The sequence below is a fragment of the Lonchura striata genome, chromosome 15, assembly GCF_046129695.1.
Source record: "Lonchura striata isolate bLonStr1 chromosome 15, bLonStr1.mat, whole genome shotgun sequence".
Classification (NCBI taxonomy): domain Eukaryota; kingdom Metazoa; phylum Chordata; class Aves; order Passeriformes; family Estrildidae; genus Lonchura; species Lonchura striata.
In genome coordinates this window covers 9,667,994-9,693,201 of record NC_134617.1, presented here as the reverse complement: position 1 = coordinate 9,693,201, position 25,208 = coordinate 9,667,994, and the positions used below count along the sequence as shown (strand labels likewise).

General features: G+C 43.3%; 1 long non-coding RNA gene across 1 annotated transcript in view; it reads right to left on the bottom strand.

Annotated features, from left to right (window-relative positions):
- The window catches only part of LOC110481067 (uncharacterized), a 29,931-nt gene extending 8,689 nt beyond the window's left edge, over positions 1-21,242 (bottom strand). Inside the window, exon 1 of the long non-coding RNA XR_002467198.2 lies at positions 21,221-21,242. This is a non-coding gene — a long non-coding RNA (uncharacterized LOC110481067). The remainder of the gene's footprint in view (positions 1-21,220) is intronic.
- Between the last annotated feature and the right edge of the window lie 3,966 nt (positions 21,243-25,208).

Below are 25,208 nucleotides of genomic sequence, written 5' to 3'. Positions count from 1 at the left end.
ATGATTCCAGCTTTTTGGTTAAAATCCACACCACCTTCATGCTCCAGGGTCATACAACTTCACTTTGTTAGTTTTTTGGTCATGATCCCTCTCCCAGACACATTTCTTTCTTGGGATATCTGGAGTTACATTGACTTTCTGCTCTCAGTCCCAGTCCTCACCTGGCCACAACCACTGAACCGAGCACCCAAACCCAGACCATGAGCTGCTATGTACAGCACAAGATTTCCCAGACAGTAATGTGCACATCTATATGTGCATTAGCAAAAAAACTACTCTGAATGCAAACTTTCCTGAACCCTTTGATGACAGCAATAGAAAGTGGGACTGCAAGTGCTGCTGCGACGCTGCTTACTTGCATTTCTCATTATTGTAACGAGCAGTCTACAGGCTCTGGAAACCCAGCAGCAGACAGAGACTTATTCTCCTGCAATTGCTACCTGCTGCTGATAAAACGTTACTGCACAGACAAATTCTGCCCTCAGACTTTATGTAAACACAGAACACTTGCAGGCTCACAAAAGGCACCAACAGCACCACTTTTAGTAGTGATTAGAAGGACAAGGCAAAAGGCAGGGTAATTATCTGTCTGGGGAAAATGCTGCATTCAACCATCCACATCACACAGCACCTTTAATTGAATGGCAGCAAAATGTACAAGTAAAGAGGACAATGGGAAGGAATCTGCATGGCACTGGTTCCCAAAGACACCCAGAGCCTATGGTTCCATCATCCCTGCTGCCCACAGAGCTGTTGCACTGAAAACAGTGATCAGTTTTCACTGTGGAAACCATGATGTACTCTGTACACAGACAGGAGAAAGTAAATTTTCAAAACAGAAACCCTAAAAAGGTGCAGGATAGCACACAATACCTGGAGTTTCAGAAAGTCAAAAGTTTGGTTTAGTTTTTCTAAATTTGTTGTATTTCTGTTTTAGTTTTATTCTGTTCCACCTCCTCTTTCTCTCTTTCAAGTCCTGTGTTAACATAATTATTCAACTCAAAAGGTCTTTCTCTAAATATTTCCAAGCAACCTGGGGAAGGGTGTCCTCCCAGAGCCCTAGAAATTACTACAGAATGTATTTTCCTCTCCTATCATAACAACCTTTCTAATTCAACAGTATAGCTTTTCTTTCTGTGCCCCTCTTTAACAGCCCTCCACATGGCCACAAGCTACCAGAGAGTTTCCACTGACTTCACCAAGCTTTGGTTCACACTTTCTGTTTGAAAGTTTTCTGCCCCTTCTTATCTTCAGATCCCTTTACCACAGTGCTTCCTACCCACACAGAAACTACTTGGTACAAGGTGGAAATCTTATGAGGCTGTGGCTCTCAGGCTGCTCCCAGTCCCCAGAGAAGGTAACCTTTTAGCCCTCAGGGGAGGTAAGTAACTCCTGATCTGGACTGTCTATTAAAAAAAAAAAAAATGCAGCCATAAAAAAGCCTCAGATTTGGTCATATTCAGACAAAACTGTTGGGAGTACTTGGCCACTTTTCCCCCTATAAAATCTCAGTGATTCTTCAGCATGGATGTCAAAGTGGCTACTCCCAGTCAACACCTCATTATCATGTTTGTTCATCACAGATCTTCAGGAAACTCAATTTCCAGATAACATGGATGTGGAAGCCTTTGCAAACACATCAGAGAACAAGAGGAAGAGCAACAAGATGTTTACAATAGAAGTAAAAATGGATGAAGTCCAATATGGACAGGTATAAATAAAATTAATAAGCACAAATACACCCCTGCAGATATACCCTGTGAAAGGGTAACGCCAAACAAGAGTCAATAATTGTGATTTGTTTCCCAAAATTAAAAAAAATGGAATATGCAGTATTTCCTGTAGTTTACACAACAAAATGCAACAGCTGTGTGCTGTGTCATTGTGGTCTCAGCTGTGCCACCACCAAGCCATTTTGGGGATTCATCTTCAAGAAAGATTTGGAACAGTTGGAGAGAGTCTAAGAATACAATAGCCAAAAAGAAGAATTATCAAACAACCCAAATATATGGCCCATATAAGAGGACTAAGAAAATTGAGGTTGCTGAGCTCAATGAATGGGCCTCCAGCAAGAGAATGATGTGACTACAGTCTCTAAAAGACTTCCAAGCAAGAAAACATTTTATTGGGCATGTCCACAAAAATTCAGTGAGGAGGATGGACTTAGACTCTGGCAAGAAAGATTCAGGTTAGATATCATGAAAATCCTTTGAATGAGAGGAAAGCACTGGAATCAGCTGACTGGAGAGGCTGTGGAGCTCCCACATGGGAAGTTATTTAGAGTAGATTAAAGAGTTTTTCACCTGAATGATGAAGGCAGTTCTTCCTGTAGTGGTTCAGGGGATTGGCCAAAAGACGCTTTCCCTGCTTATTAAACAGCTAACTATGGTTAGATTCTCCAGGCAGATCAAAGTGAACACTAAAGCAAGCACAAAGCAACTTCAGATCCATGGATGTTGCAATGATACGATTTTCTAAATTTTTTAAACCCTCAACAACAGTTAGTGGCCAACCTTGCCCAGAAAGTCCACAGAGATGATGCAATTCCACTCTGCTGAGAGAGATCTGTGGTGGGAACAGGGAAGAATTCACCTTGACTGCTTTTTACTTCCAGTTCAGGGGTTGTCTAGGAACAGGCTTGGCTTGTGTGAGGAGGATGGAGCACTTTGCCACAGCATGATCTGCATGGCACACTTGGGCTCGTGTTTTCTTTTGCAGTCCTTGTCTAACAACAATAACTATAAAGGCAGTGGCACAGCTCTCAGATTTTACATCATCCTGTTCCCATTCCCACCCACCTTCTGGCTGCCCCTCACCCCCTCCCACCACCTTCTGAGCTCCTCAGTCAATATAATATCTGAGCATTGACAGGGACATTAAGGATTTGTCCCTTGTAGAGGTCATGTCTGAGACCAGCCTTTCCAAGCACTAGGAGACAGGAAGAAATTAAGTAGCAGAAAAATCAGTAACAATAATTGCCAACTGAGCAGCAGAATTGGCCATTCCTTGAGCAAAGCAGCGGCTGTCCCAGGAGCTCCTGGCACACACCTCTATCCTTCCTCCCCTTATTCTTCTCAGAACTGGCCAAGGCAAAGGTAAACATCCAACAGAACATTCTGCACTTCAAGCAGAAGCAGGACATTGTAATCATAAACCCTGGGCCAAATCCACACGTTATGGTGATGATTTATCCCAAAGGAAGGTGTGGCCACCCATTTCAGCCACAGTCTGAATTATTGTTCACACAAGCTGTGTGCATGAGGCTCACTTGGGTTATCCTCCCTTAATTGGGGATATTTACTTACACAATCATTTCATGTGGACTTACTGTTCAAGCTTTTTCTTTTGTTCTTGTAAAGATCAACTTCTTTAAAAGATGTTCAATTGACAAAAAACTGAAATATATCTCTCTTGGGGTCTATTTCAAGAAATTAAATACTTGGTGGTCATTATATTTCACTACTAGTACTTAGTGTTTTAGAAGTTGGGGTTTGTTCTACATATACACAACTTTTATCATAAAAAGACTCCTAAACATATATTTCTCCAAACTTGTCCATTAGAGAATGAAATCTGAATGTTGTGTCAAAGAAGTTAAGTCAAGTCTCAAAATATTCTTACCCAAAACTAACTCCACTTGCAGACTTTAACTGCTTATTTTCTAGATAAACATAAAAGTTGTTAGAACAGCAACACAGGTCATATACAACAAGAAGTCAGAAATCACAGAGTCACAGAATGGTTTACACTGGAAGAAACCTTAAAGCCCATCTCAGGCCAGCCCCTTGCCATGGGCAGGGACACCTTGCACTATCCCAGGTTGCTCCAAACCCTGGCCAGCCTGGCCTTGAACACTTACAGGGGTGAAGCAGACACAGCTTCTCTGGGAAGCCTCACTGCCAGAGCCTCACTGCTCTCACACAGAAGAATTTCTTCCTAAGATCCAATCTACACTTATTGTATCTCATTTGAAGGCATTTCCCCTTGTCCTGTCACCACAAAAAGCATCACATTCCATCACTGTCACAAGAAATACCATGGTAGCAGGAATCCCAGGAGACAGACACTGCAAGCACTCAGTAGATAATATTGACAGACACTAATTGTGATTTAAAAAGCAAGTTATAAAACTTACAACTGTGTCTCAATGTCCATTCCTGCTTGTAAAAAAAGCCAGGCAAGGAAAGATAGATATCAGACACCAGAGAAGTCCTTGGAAAAGGATTTTTAAGTCATCAGAAAGAACTGTCTTCTTTCTTCATCAGTCATGCTTGCCATCAATACTTTATTCTGGTAGATATTTAACTGCAAGAAGCATTTGATGTGCCATACTCCTGCTTGCAGAGCATCTGGTTACATGGTGGGACAAGGAACTCTGTGGTTGTGAAACTTCCCTTAGCTAAGAGAGTGGGATCAGCCAGGTCTGTACCCAAAAATCAAGCTCCATGTATTGTGTGGATTTGGGAAGGGGAGAGAATGATGGCAGAATGAGCCACTCAGAACCCCTCATAAAATAATGTTTATAAATGGGAAGCTGTTCAGAGCAGGGCTAGGAAAATAATGAAGACCCTGAGGGAACAGGTGGTAGAGGGAAGATTAGAGGAATTACATATGTATATCTTTGACCAAAGGAAATGGTCCAGAAGCATCTGCTTCATGTGGAGTGGGGGGGAAGCAGGTGGGATGGGATAGGATGGATATCTGAGAGCAATTACAGAAAACTTAATAAAGAGAAATTTAGGCTCAATATGAGGAAAGAAAATCAAAGAAGAAAATTAGAATATTAAGTACTTTGGGGGTAAAAGGGCAATTTGTAGAAACTTTTTCACTGGAGAATTCAAAAGCCAGCACAATAAAGCCTAGCAAATATTCAGCAAGGAGAATCATCCTTTGTGAAGGAGGGAAATTGTCTTGGTGACCCACTAATGCTTTGCCAGCTGTACGATCCAGTGCTCTTCTTATACCTGACCACATCATGGGATGCAATGAGGTAAAGATCAACACCCTGGTTTTTAGGAGAGTCTTTTCTTGGTATCCCTGTTTGATGCAGCTCCACAGACCTGAGCTTTTGGTGTGCTCCACGACATGACCACCAGGGCCAGCAGGAGCCCAGTACAAACGGTGTCAGTCTGAATGGCAACCAGAGAGCAGCGAGAGCTGCCAGGTGCTGCCCTCAGCCTGGAAGGGTGAAACTCCACAGCAGGGCATGCCATGAGGTTGTTCTCCTTGTTCCAGAGTTTACATCTACGACACAAACACCATGGCCTCACCCCAACATTTATTTCAGTAAACACTGGGAGATCTTCCAACGGCCTGTTGCAGGCAGTTATGAAAACTAACCATTGAGCCATTATATAAATGGTCTTCCAGGCATTCATTATTATGGTTAGTGCTAGAAAATAACAAGACTTTGAGGGGCTTCCACAACAGTAGAGTCTTGTTTGTGATCCCAGAGGCTCTATTCAAGCACATCAGAACTAGTCTAAACTCTGAATTGCGAGACATTGTGGGGTTAAAACCATTATTGCATCAAGATTAAATGCATCTGTTATGAAAAACTCCTCTGCTTTGCATACATGATTCAATAAAGACTCTTAGAAGGATAATTGTTTTGCCCAGGTTATTAACTAGAATTTTCTTGCTCTTTTCTTATTACTCCTCCGAATAATTCTTAAGGTAAGCAACCCCTAATTGTGCAAGTATTGCATTAAGTGGAATGCTCTACCCTGAGTGTCCATTCCCGGATATTATGTTCTATTACCAAAAGTCATCCTTGCATTAGGAAATTAATTTTATATTTCAATAAACCAAAGCGTACAGTTCATCTATGAAAACATTTAAAAAAAAAAAAAAAAACTAGAAATTGTGTTCTGAATATCAGAGTGTGAATTAGATTTGTACAAGATCAGAACTTGCTGAAAGCAGCATCCGAATCAGGGATTTGAGCTTTACCCCTTGAGCAGGGATGGCTCCCTAACTCAGAGGTTAAATCACTTTGCAGCTATTGCCTCTTGGCAGAGATGTTCTTTCTTTAAAGGTTCAAGATGAACAAACTAGACTAGTGGTCACTCTGAGCAGCCGCTGGAGCCCTCCCCAGCAAGTCGCCCGTGTTGCGGGAAGTGCAATCCGCGGGCGCGGCCGTGAGGAGCGGCGGGAGCGCTCCGAGGGGAGAGACACGGGAAAGATCCGAGGGGAGAGACAGCGGGAGAGATCCGAGGGGAGAGACAGCGGGAGAGATCCGAGGGGAGAGACACGGGAAAGATCCGAGGGGAGAGACAGCGGGAGAGATCCGAGGGGAGAGACAGCGGGAGAGATCCGAGGGGAGAGGAGGGGGAAGCGCTCCGGGGGGAAAGGCGGCGGGAGCGATCCAAGGGAAAGTCGGCGGGAGCGCTCCGAAGGGCAGAGGCGGCGGGAGCGCTCCGAAGGGCAGAGGCGGCGGGAGCGATCCAAGGGAAAGGCGGCGGGAGCGCTCCAAGGGAAAGGCGGCGGGAGCGATCCAAGGGAAAGGCGGCGGAGCGATCCAAGGGAAAGGCGGCGGGAGCGATCCAAGGGAAAGGCGGCGGGAGCGCTCCAAGGGAAAGGCGGCGGGAGCGATCCAAGGGAAAGGCGGCGGAGCGCTCCGAGGGAGGCGCGGCCCCGGAGCGGCCCCGGAGCGCACTGAGCGCGGCGGCTGCAGCGCCCACCCCAGGCCGCCAGGGGGCGCTGCCGGGAGCGGCCGAGCCCCGGGGGAGAGCGCGAGTCCGGCCGGGCCGGAGGGACGGGAACACCGGGAACGATGGAACACCGGGAATGATGGAACAGCGGGAATGATGGAACAGCGGGAATGATGGAACACCGGGAATGATGGAACAACGGGAATGATGGAACAGCGGGAGTGATGGGAACACCGGGAATGATGGAACAACGGGAGTGGTGGAACAACAGGAATGATGGAACAATGGGAATGATGGAACACCGGGAATGATGGAACAGCGGGAATGATGGAACAGCGGGAATGATGGAACACCAGGAACAATGGAACAGCAGGAACGATGGAACAGTGGGAGTGATGGAACACCGGGAACGATGGAACAGTGGGAGTGATGGAACACCGGAAACGATGGAACACCGGGAATGATGGAACAGAGGGAATGATGGAACACCGGGAGTGATGGAACAGTGGGAATGATGGAACAGTGGGAATGATGGAACAGCGGGAATGATGGAACAGAGGGAATGATGGAACAGCGGGAGTGATGGAACACCAGGAACGATGGAACAGCGGGAATGATGGAACAGAGGGAATGATGGAACACCGGGAGTGATGGAACAGTGGGAATGATGGAACAGAGGGAATGATGGAACAGCGGGAATGATGGAACAGCGGGAATGATGGAACAGCGGGAGTGATGGAACAGAGGGAATGATGGAACAGAGGGAATGATGGAACAGTGGGAATGATGGAACAGAGGGAATGATGGAACAGCGGGAGTGATGGAACACCAGGAACGATGGAACAGCGGGAATGATGGAACAGCGGAAATGATGGAACAGTGGGAATGATAAAATACTGGGAGTGATGGAACAGCGGGAGTGATGGGAACATCAGGAGGGATGGGATTGCCGGGTGCGATGGAATCACCGGGACCAGCACCCTGTCCAGGGAAACTGTTGCTGCCCCATCCCTGGAGGCGCTCAAGCACAGCTGGGTGGGGCTGAGACCAGCCAGTCTGGGGTGGGTGTCCCTGCCCATGGCAGGGGGCTGGGATGAGATGGGCTTTGAGGTCCTTTCCAATACAAATCATTCCATGATTTTATCCTGGCTTGGACCAGAGTCATTGAAAGCCACATGACACTGATTGTTGTTTTTCCTTAAAGGCTTGATCACTGAGAATCACTGGAATAGATTTACTAGAACAAAGTAGTGGTGGTATTCCTCTCTTCTCCAAAGAAGAATTCAGAGTTAGGACATGGTTTGGGATTCCAGAAGCATAGGACCTTACCTCTCTCCAGGTTCAGGATTTTAGGAGCATAAGGCCACAGCCACCACCTCCATAAGCAGCATCCTGGCTCCCAAGCAGCAGGCTGTGGGCAACAAAAGGCTGTGCATAAATCCTGCTCCTGATGCTTTTCCCTTGTGTGGAAGAGTTCCAGACAGATTGGACTGGAGAAAGGGAACAAGTGGAGGATAAGATTCTTTCTTATTCCAGTTTGCTCATCTTGGAGCTTTAAGAAAGAACCTCTCTCCAAGGGACAATAGCTGAAAAGTGATTTAACTTCTGAACTACTCTGAAGGGCTCCAACACCCTTCCCTGTGTTCAGGAAAAACTGCCATTTTGCAAAAAGCCGGATCCATCACAAGTGTTGTTGGAGAAGTCCTACAAGTTTCAGCCCTTCCACAGAGGCAGAACTTTGCCTGCTCGGCAGATCCAGCCAGGGCAGAGGTGTAAAATAACAGCTCCAGTGTTGCAATACTCCTGTCCTTGCTCAACTGTCACCCAGCCTGAGACATTTCTGGAGCTTGCTGATGCCTTTCTTGTCTAACTTGACAAGAACTGTCCAGAACTTGAACAGCACAAGGAAGTGTCCTGCAGGGCTCTCAAAAGTCCCATTTCTAACTCCTAAGGGTCACTGGTTTTGTAGCCATAGGGGATAAGACAGATAACTGGAGATGCCACACTGGAAGCACTGAGTAGCCACTAGACAGCATTGCAGCCTCTGACAGAAAACACATTGTTTCTGCTATGTGGACAAACGGGTTGGACTAATTACCACATATAATCATTATTATTTATGCTCTACAGACATCAGAGTTTTGTCTTTAAATGAATTTATAGATGGGGGGAAAAGATCACGAAGCTGAATAATCCCTATAATTATATGCTTAAAAATCCTGAATGGAAGAAATTAGGGGACACAAAGGAATGTATAAACTAATTATTCCTTGTTTTGCAGCTAACGTATTTCTATGGTAACCACTATAGTCTTCGAAGAAATTAAATTATTTTAAATCATTTCATTGGAAAAGTCACCCAATAAAACCACAAAACAAAAATCTCTCAAATAAATCTAAAGATGAAGGAAGAAAGCATGTATTTTCCTAGCTGCGGATTATTAGAGCTATGAAATTGTAGTTTCATTAAAACCACTAAATAGGTTCTCTCTTATATGCTATGTGGGAGCTTGGTGGACATGAACATGGGCACACAGGCACATATGAATATGAGAAGAGAGAATTTCAGCTCTTCTATACACCATGTGTCAGTATGGCCAAGTGAACATAGCACAAGAATGTATGGATTTTACTAGTTGCATTTTGTGCCTCTTTTTTTTATTACATTGAAATCTTCTCCCTAATCCTTACAGAACCTCAGTTTTCCCCACACCCTTTTGCTAAGTATTTATTTAAATGTGGAGCGTCCCAATTCTGCCTCTCCCATATGTGAAAATGTACATTAGGCAGGCAAAGAAGGCATATGATTTTTGTAGTTCAACAACACATGAAAAGCAGTGTAGTATTTAATAAAGACCAAGTTTACACATTTTTTTTCCTCTTGAAATACAGCAAATTAATCAAAAACATGCACTTAAAACCTAAACCAGCCTGTCACCAGCTTCATATTATTTAAGTTTAGCTCAGGGGGTGCATTGCCAGAGGAATAATTCAACCAGAATGGCCCACAAAGCAGGCAGGCTCTGCCTCTGTGGGAGGTTCAATTCTTCAGGCTGTGCAGAGCTTGTAGCCAAAAAAGATCATGCACACATGCCTCACTCTTCTTTTGACGACACCACTAAAACCAGTGGCTTCCCCTGTCACATCTGTGGCCATGCTGGCAGCTACAGATAAAGGAGTTAACTGAACAGGCTCGCATGAAGGGATCCTCAGGGTTCAGTTAGGAGGAAAGTCCCTGCAGTTGTAGCTGAGGAGCAGGGCTCAGACTTTTCACAGAAGTCAGAATTCTCTTCCTCCCTTTCAGCTCTGCTTGGCACTTTTACTGTCACCTTCTCAGATGTCTGCCTGCCTGCAGTGCTGTGACCAAAACAGGAACTTTACTGCAGAAAACTCAGTTGAGTGCTGTACATGATCTGCCTCCCTCTTCTTGGATGAACTGTCCCAAATAGAAGAAATACCAGGAAACTGTCGTGTCTCAGGCACTAAAAGGCTGCACAGTTCCCTTTTGTATTACTTGTTACAGAACAGCCATCATCAGCTTTACCATTTCTCTGGGATAGTTGTTGGCCACAGCTTTGCAAGGATATAAAGACATGGCACACATCCAGGCACAGTCCAGCAAGATTCATCCCTGCCTTTGGTTAAATAAGATTATTACTGTTCTTAATAATAGCAATAACAGTTCCTATTAAAACATCCTGCTGGCTTTGGAGAACAGGTTTCTGTTTTCCTCAGGTTCTAATCTTAGAAACTTCTAGGGACTATGTAAACATGTGTGGAAACAAACAAAAGAACCATATAGATTATTTGCTGAAAGCTTGGTGTGGGTGGTCAGATCCAAATACCCTGCTGTGCTGAAATCACTGGCCTGGGCTTCCACAGAAGAGTGCAGCACAGGGGGTCGTGGGTCTGGCTGGGCTACTGCTGAAAAGAGCAGCTTTCCCTTCTGCTTCATTGGGAAAAGGCAAATCTGGGACAGATAAAGATGTACTGAAAGCCACCAACACTGGGCAAACACTCTCAGGCTGGGGAGAGGCAACGAAGATGTGCAGAGCCCTGTCCAGAGCCTCACCCCAGTGAGAGAAACCCGCTCTGGTTTGGTGCAAAGCTCCTCAGCTCTCTGTGCCAGGCTGGCTGTGCCCCTGCTCTGCCAAATCTCTGTGCCCACTGCTATGCTTAGAAAAAAAATGTAGTGGTAAAATGTTCATTTTGCATTTGTAGCAACAGCTTTCTTCAAAAGATAAAACAGCTTTTCACACACTAAAGTGGATCTCTAAAGTCAAGTTTGTTCACAACTCATTCTTCTTTTTCATTAATCCAGAGGGGGAAAAAAAACCTACATGACAATTTGCATTACACTTCTAACAGACAGAAGATCTGAAATACCTTCACGAGTTAGGTTTTTTTTGATTTTGATTTTATAAAGCTCTTAAGCAGGAGCTTAATTTACTGCAGGTAAGTAGAATGTGGCTCCAGTGGGACTATGTATCTGATTAAAGAATAAATGTAATTGTCTCTCCAGATCAATGCCATAATTTACTCCTCATTGAGTATCAGATAGATCTTTATTGTCTCTTCAATAAACTCATGCAGTGCAAAACACTAAGTGATGCAATTTACGAAACCAAGTACACACTCTGGAAATCTATACCCAGATATATATGAACATTGCTGTTTAAGTATTTAACTTCAAATCAATTTCCTAGTCAAATAAAATCCTTGCTTTTTTTTTCCCTCTCAGATCTGTATACAAAGAGCTCATAAAAGCAAGCCTCAGCTTGTCCAACAGTGTCTTGACAAATTTCAGCCACACAAAAAAAAACCCACACCAAGAAACCAAAAGCAAAAATTAACAAACAAAACCAAATAAAGAAAACCCACTCATTTATCAGGTTAGACCCTACAACAGGGACAAATTTTCAAGACCGTGGAGAATTACTTAAGGTATTTAAAGAATACAATAATTTTGTAAGCCAGCTATAGAACATAAAATTAGATGTTTGTTGATAGTTGGAGCTTTGGACACGTGTTCCTTTATCTGCACTTCAGGGACCCTTATTCACTCAGCTCTAAAGTTAACGCATCCATCAGAGCAATGATTTAATGGCCTTCACAGCCAACAGTGACCCTGCAGGAAGAATAAATGAGTATGTGTTGTTAGCTGAAGGCGAAGGCATGTTTTGCACACATGATGTCACTCTTGCAACTCAGGAAGAACTAATTGCTTGGCTTGTTGTAAAGTCTCCTACTTGTTGGGTTCCCTTGCAAATTACAGTTGTCTGGAGAGCTGCAGCATGTCATCAGCACACAACAATGTTGTCTGAAGCGTAATTAATATCTGTCTTTCTTTTCAAGTTCCTTATTTACCCTCTTTCCCCCATGACAAATATGTTAATGACCTCTCCAAAACCCACAAGTTGTCATTTTCAAAGAGCCCCCGTCTTTCTGCCTTGAGCTGAACACTTTAGATTAAATCACAGTGAGCCTGTTCTTGCCCCCATTAAAGCTATTGAGGGTTTTGTCAGTGACTTCAGTGTAAGCAAACTCTCACAGTCTGTAATGGGAGTGGGACCACAGACCTATTTTGCTTTGCACCTTCAGCTAGAGAAAAAAAAAACAACCAACATAACAAACAAACAATAGGCAGGGATTGCCTTCCCATTTCACAGGATTTGGGGTTGAATCAAGAGTCCAGAGCAGCATAAGGATCATCAGCCCATCCAGCCTCATGGGCTGAGAAGTTTTTGTTGGCTTCCAGGGTCTTAGAAGGCCACTGGTTTTGCCTTTGGCTTAGATTTTGGGAATGGGTTTTATATTTTTGGCATTATTTTCAGCAATATTGACTGCTTACCTGATTCTCTGTTAGTACTTATCTGCAAAGGGTGAAATACTGCCCCAAGTTTAATATAGTTGTATGTGAAAATAAAAATATAGAAGATTTATTCAGTGACAATAATAAATGTATTGGTAGCCCAGACCATTATTGGGGAACATTTTGACACCAGCTCATGAAGTACTGCTCACACTCATAAGGGGTTTGGATAATTCTGAATGTGTGTCCACTTTTTGCTGTGTGATTTTACAAATTAGTCAGGTTTACAAATAATAAATGCATTTACACTAAAACCAGAAACAAGATCTTCTATATTCAATTACCCACATCTGTATTCTACTTTTCTTTTTCATTACAAAAAAAATCCCCTGATTAAATTATCTACCATACGGCAGAAACCTCCATACAACACAAAAAAAAAGGTCCTATTTCCACTACTTTCCAGCTTTTAATTTCAGATATGAATAAAGCATTTCCCTTTCCAAGAGTTAAGCACATGGCAAATCCCCATGCTGCATTTATCAAGTTTTCGCATGTTTCTATCCCACCCAAGTTAGCATGGTAGAACTTCTGGAATTCTTAGTGTATTACTAATATGAATGTACTTGCAGGAGGAGCTGCAAGATACATTATAAATTTCTTCTTTTGCACATAGAGCTGAAAAATAGAGGCTCAGAGCCCCTTTTTCTATTCCAAAACATGTGCTATAACCAGGTTTCAGCTGAAGTGCCCCTCTTCTATTGGTCTAGAGCTTTGCAGATCTCTGAGGACCACGACTGGAAGCAGATATTAATCTCTAATTCCAGCTCTGCCTCAGTGGTGATGCATCTGAGGATGAGCACTGTCCCCAAGGGACACTGCAAGTCTGTGGTCTCAGCTAAGGAGAGGAAAATTTTATCTTGACTGGAGCACCTTTTCCCCAGTCAGGAGCATTATACCATCCTGTGAGGTTGCCAGTGAGAGCACTGAGGTCACTATTCCAAGAGGGATTTGAAACACCAGACTATCTTGTAAGCATAAAATATAGAGAGCCCACACCTCCCCCAGTGCTGCAGGCTGTGATAGAGTCTCAGTCCTGCTAAGCAGGGGAAGGAAGCCCAAGGTCTGTGAGCACTAAAGTACAATATTCTAAAAACCACCTGTCATTTACATTGGAAAAAAATATTTTCTGTTACATAGTACAGCAGCATAAACCAAGCACAGTATATAAACATTGCTGAATGACAGGTGAAATCCATTTCAGCAGAATGCTTATTTTTTATGACCTATATTGATTCTCATTCCATCATGGTTTAATGTGTTTCTTCAGCATTATGTAAAAACCCTCCTACATTCATCATTTAATAACGATAACCCCCACTGCATTTAAAAGCATGCATAAGTTTATAAAGTCTGCCAGACAAGCCCAGTGGATTTTAATGATCTTCTCTCCTAGCAATAAATGGAGAGCTCATAGAATAGGGGCTGTGATTCAGGATTCTTGGGTTCTGGTCTTCATTTTGCAATACTATTGCTGCCAAACTACACTTGACACCTCTGTGCCTCAGCTTGCCTGGTTCATAAATGGGCCCAGCAACACCTGTCACACGCTGTAAAAAGGTTGAGTTAATTGCTGCTCATAAATCATATTGAGAGCCTTGGAAAAGAGAAATATATATATATATGCAAAGCAGGAGCGATGTTGCAATAGAATTGCATTGCTTTCAGATACACTGTTTAAAATTAAATTCTTGGAGATTCATACCTCTAGTATCGCTTTACTACACATTAGCATTAAAGATTGCTTCCAGAACATCCAAAACCTGCCTACAATGTTTGTGTAATTCAAGACAACATTTCTATGACACTCACAGGGGATTAGGAAATAGGAAATAGGAACAATTTTCTCTATCTATCTCCTACTGAAGTGGGGTGAGTTTTGCATTGATTCCAAGGGCCATGGGACCCAAATCTATTCACCATTTCTAATCAGCCTGCAAAAGCAACACTGCCACTTTATAAGACACAAATCCTATATTTAATAGCTCTGTTACAAACAAATGCTTTCACTCCCTCCTCTTAACAAGCACATTGGGTGGCTGAAGGATTTAAAATTAGGCACCTTCACTTTGGGAAGTGTTTTTAGATCTGCCAAGTACAAAGGAGACTGTTAAGGTTACCACTCTCACTTTGATTTGTTTTTCCCCTCTCTCCATGAATTACTTGCTATCAACTCCAGCTGTTTTGTGGACAAGAAGCAGACCAGGGGGTTAGGAATGTGGCTTTCAGGGTGTCATCCACAGAAATGGAGTTTGCAATAGCAGAAACAGGATAAAGCTATGAAATTTGGATTAGATGAGAAAATCACTATTTAGACTTCAGTGATTTTCAAGGTATCAGTTTTATTTCTTTCCACTAGAAAGACAAGGGAACATTACAAACTTTCAATCCATGCCCAGAATACTGCAGAATCCAGTAAAGCTGTCTTTTCTTGGGCTTTTGGCTCAATTTCAGCAGTAAGATAGAGCCAAAGTAGATAATTTCTGTGCCTTTTCCATGTTGCAGTGAAGTGGCACAAAAAGCAATAAAGATTCAGGGACGGAGGTGCCTACAGCAATATGACTCCATCATTCCTACACATCTCTCCCACTGCTCCCGTGGGTTGGACACTCCCTGTGCTCCAGGCCGTGTACGTGACCACAAGTGGACCTTTGGAGGAGAGAGGACTTGAATCCCTGCTGAGCTGTTCCATCCTGGTATGATTTCCAACCACAGCACTACGACAGCATCCCAGACAATGAGACTCATCCTTCAGCCCTGCCCGGGGTACCAGGGATCACCAGCTCCATTCCCAGAGCAGCTGTCCCACAGCTCATGTCCAACAGGCACGTGACAGATTAGTCTATTCTTTAACCCTTTCAAGCTGAACTATTTCTGGCTCTTTCACTGGCTGTGCTTGATCAGGGAAACCTGAGGTTTGCTGTGCTGTCCTTGCCCTTAGCTGGGGTTTGGAACAAAACAATCTTTAATGGTCCCTTCCCACCCAAACCATTCTATGATTCAATGAGGTTTTTTCCCTTGAAGTTTACATGTCAGAAAATTATGCAAAGGTCTCTTAACATTTAACATCTTAACATTTTAGTAGCCACTTAGCACCAAATGAACAAATCAAGCTACATTAATTCATTGTAACTTATTTCATGCTTGAAATCAAAAGGAGGAGCAGTTACCTCGATTACTCAAATCTGAAGCAACCGGATTTTACAAGAAGTGGCCTGGACACTGAATAGAGCCATCAGTGGTCTGGAGAGTGTAAACAGGGAGACAGGTAATATAAATAATCCATGACTGGAGAATTTGGCCCCCATTTGGGGGCAGAACACTGAAACTATAATTGCTCTTGCAACTGGTGAATGAAAACAATTACTCATTTTATTTAAGCAGTTGTTAGTTCTGCCAACACAAGTTTACGAAAGTCATTAGTCAGACTGCTCATAAAATGAAATAATAGAGAGGTTTGATTTTTAAAAAATCATGAGATTCTAAAAGAGCCCCAAAACAGATAAAGATGTTCAGGCATTCTCTTCATATCTGGTTCAGACAAAAGGGACCTTTTTTCCAAGCTTTTCTTTGGAGTAATGAAAGCCAGAATTTTTACTATGATTTTTTAATGAGATAGAGAGCAAGCCAAGTCTTGGGACTGGAGGAGCAAGGATTTTATAGCTTCTCACATGGATGGGGATAAAATTTGGGATGCTGGAGCAGTGCAGGCCTGGGCAGAGGCTGCTGGGAGCGAGGCAGGGGCATGGCCCCACGGAGATCCAAAGGCTGGCTGTAGAAGGCCAACTTGAGCACAGCAGGGGCAGGAGGAGGGGGAAAGGCTGGCTCAGCTGGTCCTGCAGCAGGATGGAGGGACACAGCTGGCCCTGAGCCTCTCCTGTGCCAGCACTGCAGGGACAGGCGGCTCCTGGGCCGGTGCTCGGTGAGCACCCACAGCCCTGCCAACCCCACAGCACCAAAACCAGCGAGAAACATTTGACTCTGTGCATTTAACCTTCTCAGGCCCTGGCAGGAGGCTCCTCAGCTGCTAAGACAAAGGTTGCCTGCAAAGTGCAAACAGACATTTTATGTCCCAAAATGTCCCAAGACATTTTATTCCCCTGAGGGGAAGAGGGGCAGGGCTGGGTCAGCAGGGAGAGACCTGCAGGGGAATGGGATGGGACTTGGCATTCCCACTGCCAGAGGCTTGTGGCATCAGGAGTGACAGCTGGGTGGAAACTCTGTGCTTCCCAATACCTTAAAAGAAAAAGGATTTGTAAGATTTTTCTCCTTTCCTGGGAAGAGTGGTCCCAGGTTTGCCTCACAACTATTCGTGGCATCAAAAGCACATTCAAGAGATCAGACAGAGCTACAGCAGGAAGAGCAGTTGAAGAAGAGCACATTCTTCAATTTACTATTACTTCTAGAGAAAACCATAAATGTACCAATATTTTGGAATGCTGAAATGCCACTTGACAGAAAGATGAGAAACAAAGCACATAACCAGGTTCTGGTGGAAGCTGGAAGGGGCCCCATCCCAAACCTTTTCTGGATTCAGATATTCTGATTTCCAGATATTTCTGGATTCAGAGGCATTGTTTAACCACAAGAAAAGAAAACTTTTACAGCAGATATTTCTATTGTAATAAACAAGTTGATCTTGATGTAGTCTCTAGAGGGTCCAGGTAGCCCAGGTAGTCTTTGTATGTGACCTATCATCAATATTGTCTGGATGCTACAGTCTCTGTTCTTTTCACCTCTGTATTTAACATTGAAAAGTATTTTCTTAAAGAATATGGCATATTGCTAAAAAATGCACCAAGACAGAACAGTACTGACATCCGTGGCAGGACCTTCTCAGACCACAGAAATCTTTTTGCTCCTTTTAAGCAGGGGAGCAGCACAACAAGAGGTGAGGCACACAGTGCTTACAGCTGCTGCTGCAGCTTCCTTTGGCTAACTGGGATGTACACGCCTCAAGGGAAAACAGCCAAAGCTTTTGCAAACCTCTTCTCTGTCTTGGCTTACAACACTTCTTTCTATGAAAACTGCCACAGTCTCTATAAAAGAAAGCAAGAAACTCCTGCTGGTTTACAGCCCCTAAGGAGAGTCACCACCCCAGACTGAGTCCAGAGGAGCAGTTAAACAGAGCATAGCAAAAGGGCACAGCATTAACACCTGTGAGCATACGAGCTCACTAGAGCAGATACACCTTCCAATTTGACAGATGCCAGGCACAAAGAGGACTGATTTGTTTTGAAGATCACAAATTTTACTGATAAACATATATATATGTCAATAATCTGGGAAAAAATGACTTCTGGAAGGGGAGAATTTAGCTCAAGTTGAATTATTGCTTCCGTTCACAGGTTAGAATTTTATTGTACTTCAAATACTACTTCATATGAACAAAAATACCTGGTACAGAACCCAGGAAGGTTCACACTGAGCTCAGGAAATCCTGTGGCATTAGAAATGGACAAGTTCAACTTTTCCTTGCTTTACAGTGGTATGATCCAATATCAGTATTGAAAGAGAGGATAAGAAAATTTTAGTTCCTCTCTAATTTGGTACAAGCAATATCTAAGCCTCATTTTTCTAATATGTGAAATGAACACTTTTCACTGCAAAGTACCTAAAGAGCAGTGGGTATAAAGAGCTTCATGGATGTGCAATCAAGAGGAAAAACTCAAGACTCAGACTGAAGCCTTATGCACCACCTTGGCACATGGAGAAGATCATGCAGTTTATTTGTAAGGGTAGCAAAAACTGGGATCCAGTTTTTTATTCAGCAATTAAAATTGCTACTGAGGAAGAGGCATTTCTCCAAAGCCATTAAAAATTACAAGCTTAGAGTTTGTATTTAGCATAATATGAGGTGTTCCAGATCTCCTTGACCCCCATGAACACATTTTGTTTGTGCTTCTGTTCAATGTGCCTCAAACCCTCATAGCCTAGATATTTTTAATTCTTTCTAAGCAAAAGTTTCAGTTAAACAGAGATTAATGGCATGAAAAGTTTAATATTTTTAATGATCATAAAGAGAAGTCTTTTGCAAAGTCTAAACAAGACTAATTAATAAGTAAATGCAACTTAAGGTTTTTTGCTTCAGCTAGGCCATCTCAGATATCACAACAAATATCTTTAAGGAAGATGCTTCATATCCTTCCACCATTTCTAAGTGGTGGGTACTGCTTAAAGAAGTCACCCCATAAGTTATTTCCCCAGCTGAATTTCCATATGTCATACGCTTAGAAACAGAAAGGAGCCTTTCTGCCATTCTTCTGTCTGAGTAAATCCCTGTGAATCTCTTTTGTCTGCTTGGATTGCCAGGAAGAAGCACTGAATCTCTTCAGCAATGTTTTAATTGGCTCTGTGAGAACATGCTCTCATCACTCCCCTTCATTCTCTAATGTATCTTTCCAAAATCATAATGCCCATTTATCTAATTACTTTATTTGGCAGCCTGAAAATAAGGGTAATTACAGTGTTCTCTATTAGCTTGTAAGGAGGACAGAGGACTAGATGATTTGGAGGAACGAGAAATCAGACCAGTAGGTCCTGGTTATATTCAAACAGGAATTTCCAGAGGAAACATTTGGTTGTCCATGAAGGACTTTGAGACCAATTTTCCTTTAAACCAATACAAGACAACAGAGGCACAGTGACAATGCCACATTCCCAAATGAGATGTTGAACAAATGTCTTTACCACATGTGGTCATTAAAGATTTGGTGTCAAGATGAAAGGTGTTAACCTTGGAAACCTGGCCAGACTCCAACGTAGATAATTACATTCTGCCTCCCTGAGCAGTTCTCTGCAGAGCTCCAGCTGGACATTTCAGCCCTTGAACCGTTACCCAGCCTTGCTGTGCGTGGCTCAAGAGAAGGACTGTGCAGCTCAACAATATTCTGTGTCAACAGCTTGTATTATGGAGATGCAAACCTTAGAGTGGTAGCAAATCACACCAGAGAAAAGTTGTGTGGGTTACTGCGCATCACTGGAGCCCTTTTACACCCAAGAAGCCCAAGGAATGCCATGGAACCTACAACGCACCTATATTTTGTGGGACAGACCTCCTGAAGAGGAAAAAATATTGTACCTTCACTCATAGTGCCTTGCCTTGGAAAAAGTTCATAGAGACAGGCGAGGGTTGGTGTTCTGCTGGAATTGTTCAAGTTTGCATCGTGTCACTATTGCTCACGGAAGCAGTCCTGCCTGGATCTGTGAGCTGTGGGAAAATTTTGCAGTCTCGTAACACCACTACCAACTGTGAACGCAGCGTTGGCAGCCTGGCTGCTGGATGCCACCAGCACATTAAGAGCTGAGGCACTGAGACCTGCTCTGCAAGCAGAGCATTTACAACTCCAGACACACGAATATGGGAGGATTCCCTGGAGGCAGATCTGCAGGGCTGGGCAGATGCTCCCTCCAACCCCCGTGTCCCTGGGCACACTGGGCACACACCCAGCCCCGCGCTGCCGCTGTTCCAGGCGGGATGGGGTGGACAGCCACCCCCCACACCACGAATTTCCTTTGCAGGGTGTCAGGGCATGCCTGGGGATGGGAGCTGGGCTGCACCCCGAAGAGTGCCCAGTGGGTTTGTTGTGGAACCAGGGCAGTACTGAACTGCAGCCCCTGATACCATTATCTGCTTTCAGAGGGCAAACAGAAAGCAGCGCTGAAGGTATTTTGTATGAGCTTCCCAAGTGTTGATGAGATTGTTATTACCATATGCATCTTTTCCTTACAAAAGGGAATTATATTTTAGCTCAAGCAGACAGGATTCCTGGGAGTCCCATACTGAAAAGTGTAGGCTACATGCAAAAAACCCAATGCAGAGACTCACTGATGTCTGTCACACGCTGATTTAAATGCGAATGACTTCAAGGACTGCACTCTCAAACGTATCACAGGAAATTGGTGCAAAAGGAAAACTATTGACCATCCTAGGAATACAGGAGTAGATAGAAGTAAATCCTTATTTATGCAAAAACCCCTAAGCCTATCTGATCTCATATTGATGGCCATTCTATCTTAGATTCATTTTGTAAGACCTTTAATAAAACTGCACAATAACCAGAGCTAGGGATGACAGCCCATGTTAAGTTTCTGACACTGCAAAGAACAACGTGGATCATATTCAGAAATTTTCCCAGTGCTCAACATGCCACTTATCAAATTCCCTTCAAGCATTCATCACACCCATGCAAATAATTTATTCTTCCCCACAGAAGCTTTGTGTTTGATCACAATGACAACTTACTGCTTCTGCTCTGCATCACATGCATTATGGAGCTTCACACCCCAGAGCAAGAGCTAAATCACATCGAGGAAACCTACTGAAGTGACCTTCCATTCCTGCAGTCCTTGCACAAAATCACACCTCATGAACTCACAAAGATTTAGTTATGTCAACAAGGTCTGCAGAGCCAAGACCACTTTTGAAAAATGAGTTGTTAATCCTGAGAAGGATTAACACATTAGGAGATAAGCAAATGCTTAGCCCAAGATTATTGTTACAAACTAGGCACTTTGATTATAAACTACATTTTTATCATTTAGGAGTCACCTGTCCTGCAAATACACATGCACTAATAATTTGTCTATGAAATCCCTGGGAAACCACAAACAGATTTTAGACTCTGCTGATCAGGGTAAGAAGTCTGTCAGAATAGCTTTAACAAATAAAATAAATGCAAAATAGTGAAACATACCTAGAGGACAGAGTCTTCTGGCTGAGTAGGGTTGTAGGCTGAGACCCAAAGAGCTGGCAATTTGGGATGGAATAGCTTTTACAAATCAATCAGTGCAGAAAGCTAACATCACATGAGTTATGCATTTACCAGGCAGTGTTTGACAGCAAGAAAAAAGCTACAGCACAGAAAATTTCTGTGTATTTTAAGCCTCCATCCCAAACTGACTCCTCATACAATTCATCTGCAGGCTGTAATTTACTAAATCCATCTGTTGTTCCTGCAGCTTGCTTTCTGGAAATTCTGCATTTCAAGGGTCTGCTTGTTAGAGAAGGTCAAAGAGTAAAGTAGGCCCTTTCATTTTAAGTGACTTGAAAGAAAAGGAAAGGAAATTTATATTTAGAAATAGCAATGATTAACTAGGGGAAATATATTAGAGTATTAAAATAAACGACATAGAATGGCTCTTACTTTCAATTAGGCTGACTTTACTTCAAGAAAAATATTTATATACAAATATAAAAAGCTGGGGAATGCTAACCTATACTAAGATGAAAGCATCTCATAACATAATTCATGTTTAGCCATTAAAATGGGGGATCACATTTTTACATACTTTTTCTTCTTGTCCTTCTAAAGTCTCTGCTTCTGTGCTTTCTTCTCTAATCATCAAAACTTTTCACAGCTTCTTTTTGTTAACAAACCGCCTATGGCAACTGCACACCTTCCACATCTCCATAGCCTTCAGAAAGGCACCATCTGATGCTACTGCATCATTCTGGATCAGAACAGATTCACCACTCAATTAACAAAATAAGCTCACATCCAGTCTAAAACTGAGGGTCTCAAGAGCTGAAGCCAGGGCCAGGTCCATCAAGGTGTACTCGGTATTCCTGGCTGTATGCAGGGCTTCTGATTTCAGCCCACTTATTGGATGATATAAAGAACAGCAAAGCCATTAAAAAAAAAAACAGAGGAGAGCTGTGGGTATCTCCTGAGCACACCCCATTGACAGTGAAGTGCTGGTGGTGCAGCCCAGAGCCATACAAGACAGCTCCAGTCACCCCAAGAGCCCCAGGGAGTGTGTCCAGCCCCTGGGGACAGCACTCAAGCTTGTTTAAACCACGGAGCTCACTCTCCATTGGTGCTATTGCCATCATCAGAGGGAAGGGAGGGAGCCCCGAGACCCCTTCTAAATACTGTGCAGCTGATGCTGTAGGTGGCAGGTGTTCATTCCACCTGATGAGCTAAAAGTGCAGCTCCACATGTACTTACGGGCTGTGGTAGGCACCATGGTCACAGCCTTAAAGAGGGCAATGACTAACACCATACAAAGTAGATACTGGGGGAAATCACAATTCATACAGCTGGACTTCAGCCAGGAGATTAAAATCACCCTCTAGATGAGTACAAAAGTCTCCCAGGACCCTTACTGGCTGTCAATCTAAAACACATCCTAAGCTCGGGTGCACTAACGTCATGCAAGAACACTCATTCAATCCTGACTCAGGAAAACCGTGTCACCTACTGAGTCACCAAAACCACCCCTTGCAGCATGGGTTTCCTTGGAGTCCTCTTTGTCAGCCTTGCTTAGACCTGACCCTGTTTTGCCTATAAGGTTTAATACAATGGGAGTCAAAAGTCATGTGATGCAATGAGCTGCAGTTTTTCTCAGGGGCTCTCCCTCCTTCCAACAGCAACCCTACCAAAAGGCTTTTGTCTAAGGAGTAGAATAAGGAGCATAACACAGTGTTTGCATTTACTTATGGAAGAGCTACACCAGCAGTTCCTCTCAAGCCTCTGAAGTCAGCTCCAGTACAGTTATTTGGCCTAAGTTCATCTAAACTAAATGGGCTGACTTGGTTCAAATGTGTTGCACAACCAAATGATAAAATTTGGGGGGAGGGAGGGAATGACTAGTGATGACACATGTATTTAACACTGCATGTCTCCTCTTTCCAGATTAGGAGGAGCTGGCAAGCTCCAGTCTGTACACATGCCAGCAGCGGATGTCGGCACATATACAACACTTTTCAGAACAACATACTGTTGAAACATGTAGTTCAACTCCAAGGTACCCCTTCTGTTCAGTTAGCCCAAAACAGCTAGTAGAACTGTATTGCTTAATATGGTAGGATTTGTAGCACAGCTTTTAATGCTGCTTTAATCTGGTTTCTTTATAGCCACCTTGGAAGCGTTCAGGAGTTGGTAGGAGCAGCCCTGCTGTGCTTTGCTCAAGCTGCTCCACATCCATTTGAGCTGGGGGAAGTGACGAACCTGCTGGCAAGAGGGAAATATCAAGGATGGAGGGGGTGTCATAAGTGATACATCAATATAATCCTCTCTTCCGCTTTCACATGTCCTCACTTTCTTTCCTTTTTCAGTCTGAAGTACAGAAAAGCAGGATGATGACAAGCTCATCCTGGTTCATAGTCAGGGTGTCTTGACAAAGTCAAGCAAAGATCTGAAAGAAATAATAATGTCAAAATAAATAAAAATATATTCTAAGTTTGAAAATAAGTGTTCTGCATTCATTAACAGAAAGCTTTGCCTTGATGACTTCAGATTTTAAAATAATTTCTGTTCTATCCTCCTTTTTCTTTCAATAATTTTGGTGTGAACATTTATAAATTCAGCATCCCCCTAATCCCATATTCTTTTTCCTGCTTTATTTGCCCCTTCATCTCTTCAATTATTTTATTCTTTGTCACAAACAATCACTAACAATCATTTAAAACAAAACAACAGTGCAGAAAAAAACCCTCATCTTTTGTTGTGGGTCTGGAGTGATGCTGAGTGTATCAGAAGTGGCCAATACACCCCACGTCACATTGGTCAATTTTCGACATTGGAATAATTTTCCTTTAGTTTATGATCTGGCCACTGTATTCCACCACCATTATCCTGACAATTTCCCTTTATTCTCACCTCCTAGCAGCTGCTTCCACTTCACTCCCCCTTTCTTTCTGCATGGCTCTGGCTCTGGGGAGGAGTGGGTCAGGCTGCAAAGGCTCAGGGAGAGCTTCCTGCCACAGAACTCAAATGGGTGCAAGGCAGGAGCCGCCAAAGCCTCCAGCTCTGCTCTGCAGAAATTTGATGTGCTAATCTGGGGATCACAGAGAGAGCTGCAGCCAACCCTTTCCCCTTTTCCTCAGAATCACCAATCCCTGCAAGTACCTCTTGGGGAAGCAGCCACTGGTTTGGGTCTTGTTCCTTTTGCTGCCCTCTCAAGCATCCAGAGAGAGCAGTTTTCCATTCAGATGTCCCAGGTCACCACAACTAAAACCAGTTTCACTGTCTGCCATCACTTCAGCTGTTCACTGCTGCCATCCAGCCCCATTGTCAGCAATGATTCTCATTCTGATCTACCTAACCTAGATTTTTCCAAATAACTCCTAAAATTTCAAAATTAATCAAAGAATCACAGAATCATTAAGGTTGGAAAATACTTCCAAGATCATCACGAACAACTTCCAACTGAATACTGCCATGCACACTAAATCATATTCCAAAGTATCACATTAACCTGGATTTTGAACAGGAGGTGCCAGGAATGGTGATTCCACCACTTCCCTCCAGTAACTCTTTTAAAGCAGAGCTGTCCTTTAGAAATGAGCTTGTTCAGACAAAAGCAAGCTGGGGAGTACCTGTGTGGGAAACTACACTGGCCTGTGTGATGGAACACCTTTGGTGGGAGATACCCAAGGGAAGAAGCAGTTGGAAGGTGGGTCTGGATCAACTCCTCTTCACCAGGCTCAGTTGCAGCCTGGACAGCATGTCTGAGCAGAGCCTGAGCTGAAAGGACAATATTTGGATTTCTCCTGTACTTTGTCCCGTCCAATGTTCAAACAGGAATCCCAGGACAAAGTGTACTTTATGTCAATTGTAGCAGATGCAGGGGAAGAGGCTACTTCCAATGGGTTGTAAGGATTTGCTTAAAATGTAAAGAACACTTTAAGAGAAAAAAAAGCAGCCCTGTACCTTGGTTTGGTAAAAAATCAAGTTTTAT